Source organism: Tamandua tetradactyla, chromosome 16 (assembly GCF_023851605.1).
Source record: "Tamandua tetradactyla isolate mTamTet1 chromosome 16, mTamTet1.pri, whole genome shotgun sequence".
NCBI classification, from domain to species: Eukaryota; Metazoa; Chordata; class Mammalia; order Pilosa; family Myrmecophagidae; genus Tamandua; species Tamandua tetradactyla.
The window spans coordinates 23,283,587-23,297,112 of record NC_135342.1 but is presented as its reverse complement, the minus strand read 5'-3'; the positions used below and the strand labels follow the sequence as shown (position 1 = coordinate 23,297,112).

The following is a 13,526-nucleotide window of genomic DNA, read 5'->3' as shown; positions in this document are numbered from 1 at the left end:
TCAGAGCGTCCTGGTGGAACGTGGAGGCGCTGCCTGCGCGTGGCTGAAGCGCAGAGCCTGAGACCGCGCCTTATGCGCAGGCGCAGATTGGGCAGGGCGGTGGGCAGGCGGTTGTCCCGCAGTGAGGCCCTCACGGCCAGTCTTAGGAGCTGAGCCTGGTGGCTGCAGCCATGGTGGTGGCAATGGAATCTGTTCTAGTTTGCTAGCTGCTGGAATGCGACACACCAGAGATGGATTGGCTTTTGATAAAAGGGGATTTATTTCGGTAGTTCCTTAGAGGAAAGGCAGCTAACTTTCAACTGAGGTTCTTTCTTATGCAGGAAGGCTCAGGGTAATCTCTGCTGGTCTTCTCTCCAGGCTTCTGGGTTCCAACAACTTGCCCCGGGGTCATTCCTTTCTGCATCTCCAAAGGCCTGGGCTGAGCAGCGAGTGCTGAGATGAGGAATGCTGAGCTGCTTGGGCTGTGCTATGTTGAGCTCTCTCATTTAAGCACCAGCCAATTAAATCAAACATCATTCATTGCAGCAGGCACGCCTCCTACCCGACTGCAGATGTAATCAGCAACAGATGAGGTTCACATGCCAGCGGCTCATGTCTACAGCCACATAACTAGGCACCTTCACCTGGCCAAGTTGACACATGAACCTGACCATGACAGACCCCTTAGAGGAAGAGAGCTTCCCACGCTGTCCATTTCTTCTGCCTCCGCTGCAGAATTTGATGCTTTGGTTGGATTTTTAGAGGAAGAGAATAAACTCACCTACACGCCCATTTAAAAAATATCTATTTTTATTGAGATATCTGTATACATATACAATTCATCCAAAGTATACAATTACTGGCTCACAATATCATTACATAGTTGTGTATTCATCACTATGATCATTTTTAGAACATTAGTATCACTCCAGAAAAAAAATTAAATGAAAAAAGAAAAAACCTCACATACCCCTTACCCTTCCCTCTCATTGACCACTAGTATTTCAATCTACCCTTTTTTTAATCCTTTATTCCCCCCATTATTTATCTATTTATTTGTCCTTATTTATTATTATTATTTTGTATGCTAAATGGCAGGGTCACATCTCATTCTTTTTCCATGTGAGTATTCCATTATTGCAGCGCCATTTGTTGAATTTTTGTTTGTTTTTTTGGGAAGCGCATGGGCTGAGACTCGAACTCCAGTCTCCCACATGGCAGATGAGAATTCTACCACTGAACAACACTAGCATACCTGTTCTTATTTTTTTGAACTCATCTGTCCATACACTGGATAAAAGGATCATCAAACACATGGTTTTCATAATCACATAGTCACATTGTAAAAGTTATGTGGTTATTTCAGGTAGTTCCTCCACCCACTCCAATACACCATAAACCAAAAAAGAATATCTATATAATGCATAAGAATAGTTTCCAGGATAACCTCTCGACTCTGAAATCTCTCACCCACTGAAACTTCATTTTGACTCACTCTCTTCCCCTTTATGGTCAAGAAGACTTTTTCAATCCCATGATGCCAAGTCCCTGCTCATTCCAGGAGTTCTGTCCCACATTGCCAGGAAGATTTAACCCCCTGAGAGTCATGTCCCACATTGAAGGGAGGGCAGTGAGTTCACCTGCCCTGTTGGCCTACAGTGAGAGACCATATCTGAGCAACAAAAGAGGTTCTCTGGGGGGTGACTCTTAGGCATAATTATAAGTAGGTTTAGCTTCTCCTTTGCAGGAATAAGTTTCATAGGCACGAACCCCAAGATCGAGGGCTCAGCCTATTGAATTGGTTGTCCCCATTGCCTGTGAGAATATCAGGAATTCCCCAGATGGGGAAGTTTATATTAGTTTAATAGTTTCTCCTTTCTCCCCAGTCCTCCAGGGTGACTTTGCAAATGCTTTTTTATTCTTTGCCCAAATTACTCTGAACACGCCCCCTCTTTTTTTTTAGGAATAAGTGATAAAGTTTATTAAAAAGAGAGAGTAACATGTTAGAGAGGTTAAAGCAGATGTGCCCAAGGGAGGGACATGTACTGAGTGGAGTGGGCCAGCTTGTTTTATAGGAAAGTTTTGTTGGTAGCAGGTTTCCATAGTAACCTTTGAATGCTAGGTGTCTTCTTTGTACTAGGAGGAGATAACCAGCAGAATTCGTGGTTTGTTGTCACATATTTAAAATTTGTCTTTGGCAAATGGTTAACAATCTTTATGATTGTATGCGTCCTATTATTAACTGAGAATTTGCTTTGGGCCCAGAATTTTACAAGCTTTTATGGTTTAGGTAGATTTCAATGGTTTTGGGAGGTTTTGAGCTTCAGGGACATTTTTGTTCCAGGAAGTTTGCAGTTCTGTATTAGTTCCTTTGGAGCTAGATAAGAAACAAGGGACTTGTAGTGGTCTGTTAACTCTTTCAGAGCCGAATAGGAAACCAGGGACTTAAGCTGTTCTACTTTATCCTGCTTCAATCCCCCCCTGAATGAGTTAAATCCCTTTAACCTTTTTTTTTTTTTGTATGCTGTATGGCAGAGGTCATATGTCATTCTTTTTCCATGTGAGTACTCCATTATTGCAGCACCATTTGTTGAATTTTTGTTAGTTAGTTTGTTTGAGAAGTGCATGGGCCAGGAATTGAACCTGGGTCTCCCACATGGCAGGCGAGAATGCTACCACTGAACCACCCATACACCCCAAATCCCTTTAATCTTAAAGGGAGTTGGAGGGATAAATTTTTGATGTTTTCACAGAGTTGAGTGAGTACATGTAGAAATATGCATACTTGCTGCCAACGTTAGAAGGGTTGGAGGGTATTGGAAAATGCAAAAACATTATTATGTTTCAATCCACCTGGTCCCACCACTCTTACAATCTTTCTGCCACCTCTTCCGCTTATGTCCCTGAGCGTGGGAATGAGAGGTTACAAGTTTACAGCTTGCAATGTTGAGAAATGAAAACACAATAGTATTTGGGGGAAGGCACGTATGCTCTGGCTTGCTTAGAGCTGCTTTGCCCTGCTGCTGTTCATTAATTTGTCATATAATGCTGTCCTGTGAACATGTCCATTTTTGAAACTTTTTTTATTGTAAAATATAACATATATACAAAGCAAAGAAAGAACAAAGCAGTAATTTTCAAACCACTGTTCAACAAGTAGTTACAGATCCCAGGTTTGTCAGGGGCTGCCATTCCACCATCTCAGATTTTTTATTCTAACTGCTCCAAACATCAGAGGCTAGAAGAAATATATATATATCTATAATATAGATATCTATATCTATATCTCATGACAATCAACTATTTTTCTTTTTGAAAAAATAACATATATACAAAAAGGCAATAAATTTCAAAGCACATCACAACAATTAGTTGTAAAACAGATTTCAGAGTTTGGTATGGGTTACAATTTCACAATTGTAGGTTTTTACTTCTAGCTGCTCTAAGATACTGGAGACTCAAAGAAATGCCGATATAGTGATTCAGTAATCATACTCATTTGTAAAACCTTCTCTGTATAACTCCGCCATCACCTTTGATCTTTCTTCCACATGTTTAGGGTATTTAGGCTATGCCCGTTCTAACTTTTTCATGTTGGAAGGGGCTGTCGATATTATGGGACAGAGGAATGGAACTAATTGACGTTCTGGAGAAGTTGGTCCCTTTGCATTTCAGGACTTATCTGGTCCAGGGACCCATCTGGAGGCTGTAGTGGAAAGTTACCCCAGTGCATGGAACCTTTGTAGAATCTTATATATTGCCCTAAATGTTCTTTAGGATTGGCTGGAATAGTTTTGGTTGGGGGTTGGTAAGTTATGGTAGGTAGCAATGTCTAACTGAAGCTTGTATAAGAGTGACCTCCTGAGTAGCCTCTCGACTCTATTTGAACTGTCTCAGCCACTGACGCCTTATTTTTTACACTTCTTTTCTTCCTTTTGTTCAGTGTTCTAGTTTGTTAGCTTTCAGAATGTGGAATATGATATACCAGAAACAGAATGGCTTTTAAAGAGGGGAATATTATTAAGTTGCAAGTTTACAGCTCTAAAGCTGTGAAAATCTCCAAATTAAAGCAAGGTTATAGAAATGTCCGATCTAAAGCATCCGGGGAAAGATACCTTGGTTCAAGAAGGCCGATGAAGTTCAGATGTTTCTCTCTCAACTGGAAAGGCACATGGCAAACATAGCAATGTCTGCTATCTTTCTCTCCAGGCTGCTTCTTGTTTCATGAAGCTCCCCCAGGGACGTTTTCCTTCTTCATCTCCAAAGGTCTCTGGCTGTGTGGGCTCTCCTGGTACTCATGGATCTCTCTTTTAAAGGATTCCAGTAAACTAATCAAGACCTACCTGGAATGGGTGGAGTCACATCTCCCTCTAATCAAAGGTTTATTTCCACAATTGGGCGTATCACATCTCCATGGAGATAATCTAATCAAATTTTCAACCGACAGTGCTGAATAGGGATTAAAAGAAATGGTAGCCTCCACAAGATGGATCAGGATTAAAACATGGCTTTTCCAGAGCATATAATTCTTTCAAGCCAGCACAGTGAGGATGGCATAGTTGATCCCACCGTGCCAGGGCCAGATTCATCCCTGGGAGTCATCTCCCATGCCACCAGGGAGACTGTATACCCCTGGAAGACATGTCCCATGTAGAGGGGGAGGGCAATAATTTCACGTGTAGAGTGAAATTTTAATAAGTCTATTTCCTTGGTAGGAAGGTATATTGGGGAACAGCTGCTGGAGAGGATTCCTGGACTCACTATGGCAGTTTTGCAGCATTGTGGCACCATACAGAGGAAGTGGCTGGTGACATAGTTCACCTGCTGCGCACACTTACAGATTTTCTGCCTTTTAAAGAAATGTTTCTGTATGACAGAGCACAAAAAGGGCAGGGACTGGTCTTAAAAGCCATGGTTTAGTGGTGACATCATTGTGCAAATCATCTTCCATGCTGGTTGTCCCAGAACCATCTGCAGCACCAACTCCCACCTCCAGGCTGTCGGATGATGTGACCTGCACGGTGGGCTGGATGAGACTAGTCTGAAAGAATTCATCTCACAAAGACAAACTGTCTTGCAGCTCTTCATTATGTTAAATATTGATGGGTCAAAACAAAATTCCCTGACCCTCACTGGACCTGTTTCTAGTGAACCACCTTCTAGTATTCAGTAAGCCTCGTTCTCCTCTTAGAGAAGAGGCCTCTCTTGGGTGCTTCTAGGAGAAGCCCTTCCCACAGCAAAAATAATTTTTTTAAAAGTTTTTTAAAAATTTAATTATTTTTTATTTATGATACACAACCACATACAAACACAAACATTTTTGTCATATGGTCATTCCATTCTTGTTATATAATCAATAACTCACACTATCATCACATAGTTGTATATTCATCATCATGGTCATTTCTTAGAACATCTGCATCAATTCAGAAAAAGCAATAAAAAGAAATCAGAAAAAAATTCATACATACTGTGCCCCTTACTCCTCCCCTTCACCAATCACCAGCATTTCAATCTACTAGATTTATTTAAACATTTGTACCCCCTATTATTTATTTATGTTTAATCCATATATTTTACTTGTCTGTTGACAAGGTAGATAAAAGGTTTTCACAATCACACAGTCACATTGTGAAAGCTATATCATTATACAATCATCTTCAAGAAACATGGCTACTGGAACACAGCTCTACATTTTCAGGCAGTTCCCTCCAGTCTCTCCATTACATCTTGACTAACAGGGTGATATCTATTTAATGCATAAGAATAACTTCCAGGATAACCTCTTGACTCTGTTTGGAATCTCTCAGCCATTGACACTTTATTTTGTCTCATTTTGCTCTTCCCCCTTTTGGTTGAGAAGGTTTTCTCAACCTCTTGATGCTGAGTCTCAGCTCATTCTAGGATTTCTGTCCCATGTTACCAGAAAGGTCCACACCCCTGGGAGTCATGTCCCATGAAGATGGGGGTGGTGGTGGTGAGTTTGCGTGCTATGTTGGTTGGAGAGAGAGGCCACATCTGAGCAACAAAAGAGGTTCTCTTGGGGTGACTCTTAGGCCTAAATTTAAGTAGACTTAACCTATCCTTTGTGGGGTTAAATTTCATGTGAACAAACCCCAAGATTGGGGGCTCAACCTATTGCTTTGGTTGTCCCCACTGCTTGTGAGAATATAAAGAATTCAACTTGGGGAAGTTGAATTTTCCCCCTTTCTCACCATTCCCTGAAGGAGACTTTGCAAATACATTTTTATTCACTTTTCAAATCACTCTGAGATTTATTGGGGTATCACTCTGAACAAACCAACAAAATCTCATCCCCTACTCAAGGTTCCATGTACTTATGGTGGTGAATTAAGCTGTCTACATAAGTTATATTAGGAAATGCACTAGTCAAAATATAAATTTTGTACCAAAGAAACATTTTTTGCCTTAGTCTCACACATAAGGTGAGATTTTAAAATATTAATTACCATCTCTTTTTGGCACCCTGCAGTAATGAAATTCCTTTGTTCTTCCTCATGCAAAAACATTTTTAAAATTTGTATATTTAGTCATTATCATTATACACTCTAGCCATTCCTATATTATACCATCTCAGTCTTTATCGTCTTTCTTTCTGATTTCATTTGTGCCCCCAGCCCTCCTCCCGCTATCATTCTCACATTCAGTTTCATTCAGTGTTTTAAGATAATTGTATTATAGTTAGGTAGTATTGTACTGTCCATTTCTGAGTTTTTATATTAGTCCTGTTGCACAATCTGTATCCCTTCAGCTCCAATTACCCAATATCTTACGCTATTTCTATCTCCTGATGGTCTCTGTTACCAACGAAATATTACAAGTTTATTTACTAATGTCAGTTCATATCAGTGAGACCATGCAGTATATGTCCTTTCGTTTTTGGCTAATCTTACTCAGCATAATGTCCTTAAGGTCCGTCCATGTTGTTACATACTTCATGACTTTATTCTGTCTTACAGCTGCATAATATTCCATCGTATGTATATAACACAGTTTGTTTAGCCACTCGTTTGTTGATGGACATTTTGACTGCCTCCATCTCTTCACAATTGTAAATAATGCTGCTATAAACTTTGGTGTGCAAATGTCCATTTGTGTCCTTACCCTCATGTCCTTTGAGTAGATACCTAGCAATGGTATTGCTGGGTCATATGGCAATTCCATATTTAGCTTTTTAAGGAACCGCCAAACTACCTTCCACAGCGTTGCACCATTTGACATTCCCACCAACAGTGAATAAGTGTGTTCCTTTCTCCACATCCTCTCCAGCACTTGTCATTTTCTGTTTTATTGATCATGGCCATTCTGGTGGGTGTGAGATGATATCTTATTGTGGTTTTGATTTGCATTTCCCTAATGGTCAGAGAAGTTGAACATCTTTTCATGTGCCTTTTGGCCATTTGTATTTCCTCTTCTGAGAAGTGTCTGTTCAAGTCTTTTTCCCATTTTGCAACTGGGAAATATATAAACAATATATAAACTGGGAATGTATAAACAATCTCTTTATATATTCTGGATACTAGACCTTTATCTGATATATCGTTTTCAAATATTGTCTCCCATTGTGTAGACTGTCTTTTCACTTTCTTGACAAAGTTCTTTGATGAGCAAAAGTGTTTAATTTTGAGGAGTTACTATTTATTTCTTTCTTTCTTTAATGCTCATGCTTTGAGTGTAAAGTCTAGGAAACTGCCTCCTAGTATAAGATTTATAAGATATTTCCCTACATTTTCTTCTAACATTTTGTGGTCTTAGATCTAATGTTTATGTCTTTGATCCATTTTGAGTTAATTTTTGTATAGGGTGTGAGATATGGATCCTCTTTCATTCTTTTGCATGTGAATATCCAGTTCTCTAGGCACCATTTATTGAAGAGACTGTTCTGTCTCAGGTGAGTTGGCTTGACTGCCTTATCAAAGATCAATTGTCCATAGGTGAGAGGGTCTATATCTGAACGCTCTGTTTGATTCCATTCGTCATTATATCTATCTTTATGCCAGTATCATGCTGTTTTGACCACTGTAGCTACATAATACACCTAAAGTCAGGTAGCATGAGGCCTCTGACTTCATTTTTTTCTCTCAGGATACTTTTAGCTATTTTAGGCACCCTGCCCTTCCAGATAAATTTGGTAGTTGGTTTTTCTATTTCTGAAATGTAAGTTTTTGGAATTTTAATTGGTATTGCATTGAATCTGTAAAGCAATTTAGGTAGAATTGACATCTTAACTATAACATCTTCCAATCCATGAACACGGTATACCCTTCCATCTATTTAGGACTTCTGTGATTTCTTTTAATAATTTCTTGTAGTTTTCTTTGTATAGGTCTTTTGTCTCTTTAGTTAAATTTATTCCTAAATATTTTATTCTTTTGGCTGCAATTGTAAATGGATTTTTTTCCTTGATTCCCCCTCAGATTATTCATTACTAGTGTATAGAAACACTACAGATTTTTTTTATTAATTAAAAAAAGAATTAACAAAACAATTAGAAATCATTCCAATCTACATGTACAATCAGTAATTCTTAATAACATCACATAGTTTCATATTCATCATTTCTTAGTACATTTGCATCGATTTAGAAAAACAAATAAAAAGACAACAGAATAAGAATTAAAACAATAATAGAAAGAAAAAAACAAAACAAACAAACAAAAAAACCTATACCTCACATGCAGCTTCATTCAGTGTTTTAACATAATTGCATTACAATTGGGTAGTATTGTGCTGTCCATTTCTGAGTTTTTATATCCAGTCCCGTTGTACAGTCTGTATCCCTTCAGCTCCAATTATCCCTTCTCTCTCTCTTTTTTTTTTAATTAACGGAAAAAAAGAAATTAACCCAACATTTAGAGATCATACCATTCTACATATGCAATCATTAATTCTTAACATCATCACATAGATGCATGATCATCATTTCTTAGTACATATGCATTGGTTTAGAAGAACTAGCAACATAACCGAAAAAGATATAGAATGTTAATATAGAGAAAAAAATAAAAGTAATAATAGTAAGAACAAAACAAAACAAAACAAAACAAAACAAAAACCTATAGCTCAGATGCAGCTTCATTCAGTGTTTTAACGTGATTACTTTACAATTAGGTATTATTGTGCTGTCCATTTTTGAGTTTTTGTATCTAGTCCTGTTACACCGTCTGTATCCCTTCAACTCCAATTGGCCATTATCTTACCCTGTTTCTACCTCCTGCTGGACTCTGTTATCAAGGACATATTTCAAATTTATTCTCGAATGTCTGTTCACATCAGTGGGACCATACAGTATTTGTCCTTTAGTTTTTGGCTAGACTCACTCAGCATAATGTTCTCTAGGTCCATCCATGTTATTACATGCTTCATAAGTTTATCCTGTCTTAAAGCTGCATAGTATTCCATCGTATGTATATACCACAGTTTGTTTAGCCACTCTTCTGTTGATGGAGATTTCGGCTGTTTCCATCTCTTTGCAATTGTAAATAACGCTGCTATAAACATTGGTGTGCAAATGTCCGTTTGTGTCTTTGCCCTTAAGTCCTTTGAGTATATTCCCAGCAATGGTATTGCTGGGTCGTATGGCAATTCTATATTCAGCTTTTTGAGGAACCGCCAAACTGCCTTCCACAGTGGTTGCACCATTTGACATTCCCACCAACAGTGGATAAGTGTGCCTCTTTCTCCGCATCCTCTCCAGCACTTGTCATTTTCTGTTTTGTTGATAATGGCCATTCTGGTGGGTGTGAGATGATATCTCATTGTGGTTTTGATTTGCATTTCTCTAATGGCCAGGGACATTGAGCATCTCTTCATGTGCCTTTTGGCCATTTGTATTTCCTCTTCTGATAGGTGTCTGTTCAAGTCTTTTTCCCATTTTGTAATTGGGTTGGCTGTCTTTTTGTTGTTGAGATGAACAATCTCTTTATAAATTCTGGATACTAGACCTTTATCTGATATATCATTTCCAAATATTGTCTCCCATTGTGAAGGCTGTCTTTCTACTTTCTTGATGAAGTTCTTTGATGCACGAAAGTGTTTAATTTTGAGGAGTTCCCATTTATTTATTTCCTTCTTCAGTGCTCTTGCCTTAGGTTTAAGGTCCATAAAACCGCCTCCAGTTGTAAGATCCATAAGATATCTCCCAACATTTTTCTCTAACTGTTTTATGGTCTTAGACCTAATGTTTAGATCTTTGATCCATTTTGAGTTAACTTTTGTATAGGGTGTGAGAGATGGGTCTTCTTTCATTCTTTTGCATATGGATATCCAGTTCTCTAGGCACCATTTATTGAAGAGACTGCTCTGTCCCAGGTGAGTTGGCTTGACTGCCTTATCAAAGATCAAATGTCCATAGATGAGAGGGTCTATATCTGAGCACTCTATTCGATTCCATTGGTCAATATATCTATCTTTATGCCAATACCATGCTGTTTTGACCACTGTGGCTTCATAATATGCCTTAAAGTCAGGCAGCGCGAGACCTCCAGCTTCGTTTTTTTTCCTCAAGATGCTTTTAGCAATTCGGGGCACCCTGCCCTTCCAGATAAATTTGCTTATTGGTTTTTCTATTTCTGAAAAATAAGTTGTTGGGATTTTGATTGGTATTGCATTGAATCTGTAAATCAATTTAGGTAGGATTGACATCTTAACTATATTTAGTCTTCCAATCCATGAACACCGTATGCCCTTCCATCTATTTAGGTCTTCTGTGATTTCTTTTAACAGTTTTTTGTAGTTTTCTTTATATAGGTTTTTTGTCTCTTTAGTTAAATTTATTCCTAGGTATTTTATTCTTTTAGTTGCAATTGTAAATGGGATTCATTTCTTGATTTCCCCCGCAGCTTGTTCATTACTAGTGTATAGAAATGCTACAGATTTTTGAATGTTGATCTTGTAATCTGCTACTTTGCTGTACTCATTTATTAGCTCTAGTAGTTTTATTGTGGATTTTTCCGGGTTTTCGACATATAGTATCATATCGTCTGCAAACAGTGATAGTTTTACTTCTTCCTTTCCAATTTTGATGCCTTGTATTTCTTTTTCTTGTCTAATTGCTCTGGCTAGAACCTCCAACACAATGTTGAATAATAGTGGTGATAGTGGACATCCTTGTCTTGTTCCTGATCTTAGGGGGAAAGTTTTCAATTTTTCCCCATTGAGGATGATATTAGCTGTGGGTTTTTCATATATTCCCTCTATCATTTTAAGGAAGTTCCCTTGTATTCCTATCTTTTGAAGTGTTTTCAACAGGAAAGGATGTTGAATCTTGTCAAATGCCTTCTCTGCATCAATTGAGATGATCATGCGATTTTTCTGCTTTGATTTGTTGATATGGTGTATTACATTAATTGATTTTCTTATGTTGAACCATCCTTGCATACCTGGGATGAATCCTACTTGGTCATGATGTATAATTCTTTTAATGTGTTGTTGGATACGATTTACTAGAATTTTATTGAGGATTTTTGCATCTGTATTCATTAGAGAGATTGGTCTGTAGTTTTCTTTTTTTGTAATATCTTTGCCTGGTTTTGGTATGAGGGTGATGTTGGCTTCATAGAATGAATTAGGCAGTTTTCCCTCCACTTCGATTTTTTTGAAGAGTTTGAGGAGAATTGGTACTAATTCTTTCTGGAACGTTTGGTAGAATTCACATGTGAAGCCATCTGGTCCTGGACTTTTCTTTTTAGGAAGCTTTTGAATGACAAATTCAATTTCTTTACTTGTGATTGGTTTGTTGAGGTCATCTATGTCTTCTTGAGTCAAAGTTGGTTGTTCATGTCTTTCCAGGAACCCGTCCATTTCATCTAAATTGTTGTATTTATTAGCGTAAAGTTGTTCATAGTATCCTGTTATTACCTCCTTTATTTCTGTGAGGTCAGTAGTTATGTCTCCTCTTCCATTTCTGATCTTATTTATTTGCATCCTCTCTCTTCTTCTTTTTGTCAATCTTGATAGGGGCCCATCAATCTTATTGATTTTCTCATAGAACCAACTTCTGGTCTTATTGATTTTCTCTACTGTTTTCATATTTTCAATTTCATTTATTTCTTCTCTGATCTTTGTTATTTCTTTCCCTTTGCTTGCTTTGGGATTAGTTTGCTGTTCTTTCTCCAGTTCTTCTAATTGAACAGTTAATTCCTGCATTTTTGCCTTTTCTTCTTTTCTGATATAGGCATTTAGGGCAATAAATTTCCCTCTTAGCACTGCCTTTGCTGCATCCCATAAGTTTTGATATGTTGTGTTTTCATTTTCATTTGCCTCGAGGTATTTACTAATTTCTCTTGCAATTTCTTCTTTGACCCACTCGTTGTTTAAGAGTGTGTGGTTGAGCCTCCAGGTATTTGTGAATTTTCTGGCATTCCGCCTATTATTGATTTCCGACCTCATTCCTTTATGATCCGAGAAAGTGTTGTGTATGATTTCAATCTTTTTAAATTTGTTAAGACTTGCTTTGTGACCCAGCATATGGTCTATCTTTGAGAATGATCCATGAGCACTTGAGAAAAAGGTGTATTCTGCTGTTGTGGGATGTAATGTCCTATAAATGTCTGTTAAGTCTAGCTCCTTTATAGTAATATTCAGATTCTCTATTTCTTTATTGATCCTCTGTCTAGATGTTCTGTCCATTGATGAGAGTGGTGAATTGAAGTCTCCAACTATTATGGTATTTGTGTCTATTTCCCTTTTCAGTGTTTGCAGTGTATTCCTCACGTATTTTGGGGCATTCTGGTTCGGTGCATAAATATTTATGATTGTTATGTCTTCTTGTTTAATTGTTCCTTTTATTAGTATATAGTGTCCTTCTTTGTCTCTTTTAACTGTTTTACATTTGAAGTCTAACTTGTTGGATATTAGTATAGCCACTCCTGCTATTTTCTGGTTGTTATTTGCATGAAATATCTTTTCCCAACCTTTCACTTTCAACCTATGTTTATCTTTGGGTCTAAGATGTGTTTCCTGTAGACAGCATATAGAAGGATCCTGTTTTTTAATCCATTCTGCCAATCTATGTCTTTTGTTTGGGGAATTCAGTCCATTAAAATTTAGTGTTATTACTGTTTGGATAATATTTTACTCTGCCATTTTGCCTTTTGTATTATATATATCATATCTGACTTTCCTTCTTTCTACACTCTTCTCCATACCTCTCTCTTCTGTCTTTTCGGTTCTGACTCTAGTGCTCCCTTTAGTATTTCTTGCAGAGCTGGTCTCTTGGTCACAAATTCTCTCAGTGACTTTTTGTCTGAGAATGTTTTAATTTCTCCCTCATTTTTGAAGGACAATTTTGCTGGATATAGGAGTCTTGGTTGGCAGTTTTTCTCTTTTAGTAATTTAAATGTATCATCCCACTGTCTTCTAGCCTCCATGGTTTCTGTTGAGAAATCTACACATAGTCTTATCGGGTTTCCCTTGTATGTGATGGGTTGTTTTTCTCTTGCTGCTTTCAAGATCCTCTCTTTCTCTTTGACCTCTGACATTCTAACTAGTAAGTGTCTTGGAGAACGCCTATTTGGGTCTAATCT

The 13,526-nt window shown here is 37.9% G+C and overlaps 1 pseudogene; it reads right to left on the bottom strand.

Moving 5' to 3' along the window:
• The window catches only part of LOC143658353 (large ribosomal subunit protein eL14-like), a 29,226-nt pseudogene continuing 15,700 nt past the window's right edge, over positions 1-13,526 (bottom strand).